The sequence below is a fragment of the Schistocerca gregaria genome, chromosome 8 (assembly GCF_023897955.1).
Source record: "Schistocerca gregaria isolate iqSchGreg1 chromosome 8, iqSchGreg1.2, whole genome shotgun sequence".
Lineage (NCBI taxonomy): Eukaryota > Metazoa > Arthropoda > Insecta > Orthoptera > Acrididae > Schistocerca > Schistocerca gregaria.
In genome coordinates, this window is record NC_064927.1 from 454,948,541 (window position 1) to 454,951,196 (window position 2,656).

Consider the following 2,656-nt stretch of genomic DNA (forward strand, 5'->3'; position numbering starts at 1 on the left):
CACCATTCCTGGAATATCTTCAGAAACAGGACAAAAAACAGAATGTGTATACCATTAAAATCTACAGATTTTTTGCTTGTATACTCTGAAGAGATACATCAAACATTTAAACGTATTCAAACAACGCAGTGCTAGTGCCATTCTCTCTTTCTGTAATTATTGGCTTGTGTCTTTATTACTTGTTCAATCATAGTCGTCCACGAAATTTATCCAGATTCTAGGGTCCCCTATCTCAGTTGGCAAAAACGGAACTGTTGTTATAAGATCGTTCTGATGTTCGCCCCTCTCTCTGTTCGTCTATTAAAACCCCTTTTTCTCAGGAACGATCAGAAGTATAAAGTGGAAATATATGTCAAATGGTAAGGACTAATTATGCTACATAAAAAATTTTGACTTTTGTTCTCAATCTGTCCGTCTGTTAAGGCCCTTTATTCTCAGGATCATCTGGAGGTTTCAAGCAGGAATTTGTGACAATTACTAAGATCTACAGTCCCCTGGCGTTGTAAAAAATTTGAGCTTGTAAGACAATTCAATAAAAAAAGGACCACTTCTGTCACATATTTTGATACTCGTAACCTCACTCATCAAAACCTACAAATGAACTGTCTATATACATAATTACGTCTGCACGGAATCTTCAGACGGCAAGTCCTATTCGCACTCGTCCGGTTTTTTTTTTCATGTAAATGAGCTGTTCAGTATCGAGACGTGTTATCCCAAAAGAACTAAATTTTATAGGCAGCACAAAAAATTTATAATAGCCCAGAGAATTGGTGATTGTCCATTGTGTATAAGAATTCTGTAACGAATAAAAACTCGGTACTGCAGATACCAGGAGTGGGAGGTGCCCTCTCTCGCCTCACCCCCCCCCCTCACCCCCACCTTCTCACACCAACCCTGTTTGATGACGCTTATGGGTTCAATCATACGAATCAAGTGTAATAAGACTACAGACGAAATGCGATTAAAATGCTCAAATTTTCCGTCTTTCGTTTGGTTTGGTAACTGGTGTCTCAACACATGTCCTATCATCCAGCCCCTTCTTTGCAGTCTTCTACACACCTTCCTCACCACGCAGATTTTGCAGGGAACCTCCTCATTGCTTATCAGTATTATTCTGTAGCACTACGTCTCAAAAGCTTCGATTCTCTTCTTTTCCGGTTTTCTCACAGTCTAAGATTCACATCCATGCAATGTTCTTCTGCTACAGTCCATCCTCAGGTACTTCTTCCTCAGACTATAGCCTATATTTCATCCTAGTATGCTTGTTTTCGCCAGGAGTGCTTTCTTTGCCTACTTCATGGCCACCAATTTTTATGTTAAATTTCTCACTAATCCCGTTTCTGCCACTCATTACTTTCGTCTTCGGTTTACACTTATTCCATATTCTGTGGTTGGTTAGCTAGTAACATGTTCCGTGGATCATTTTGCACGATAGATCGTATTGATGTGGAACGAGACCTTACACATTCACATGGCAAATTAATTTGTGCATAAGGTTACATTCTGAATATCTGGGTTTTTTTTTTTTTTTTTTTTTTTTTTTTTTTTGCAAAAAGACATTTTGTAGCTCTGGGTAAATGATCCAAAATTTTTGTTGCAGTATTGTGCACCCATTTTTGTACTAAAGACAAAACGAGTGCACAATGCTGCAATAAGAATTTTTGATCGTGTACCCAGTGATACTGTTCGTTCGATTCAGTATGCTCTGTAAGTCTTTCTCGCTTTCACTGAGGATAGCAGTACGATCAGTGACTCTCATCACTGATATCCTACCGATACGTAAATCACTTAAAAGATGATTTCTGCCATATATCGTTCGGGTTTTCATCATTGGTTTCGTCCACTGCCATTTTGTACGTTTTCCCCCTTCAGATGATGATGAACAACTATGAAAATAACACTCGCAATTTTCAGAGCTGAAGCTTCCGTTTGTACTGCCGCGCGCGCGCTCTGGAACCTTGCTGCGCACATACGAACACTGTTCCACTCTGCGCAGACCTGCGCCGCGTTTGTGCGCATGATGTAGACGTAATACCGCACGCCATCTCACCTCGAGTCTGGAATTTTCGCCGTTTGTGTTGTGTTGAACTGCATCACAGTGGTGAAAGTCTGGCAGTGTGGATGTTTAACTAAAAATTTCGCAATATAAGAATGCGCGGTGAAAAGTAATGCCTCCGAATTTCTTATGTGAAAACACGTAAAGATTTTTAAATAAAATAAACGTTATTAACATTCTACGTCTATATTCCTCATGTCTACTACATATTTATTTCTCAGCATAGTCACCCTGGCGACGAACACATTTCTCCCAACGAGAGACCAATTCGTTGATATCGTCACTGTAGAACGTTAGCCTATTGTTGACGAAGAAGCAAACCACACCTTTGCTTGCACCAAGGCTATCACACTACGAAAAAAAGCAATTAACTGCACTCCCAGCCAAAAACATTTTTATGAATCAAATTAAATTAAATACATGTTTCCCAAGCTCAGATGCAGCATTTTCGATATTAAGACCCTTTACATTAATTTTTTCAAACGCTCTATACTTCCAGTTGCTTGCCGGGACTAACTGAAAGTTAGAAAAATTACAATGACCACTTCTGTCTTCTGTCACCTAGTATAAGACTTCTTGAAATCTGTAAAGAGATAG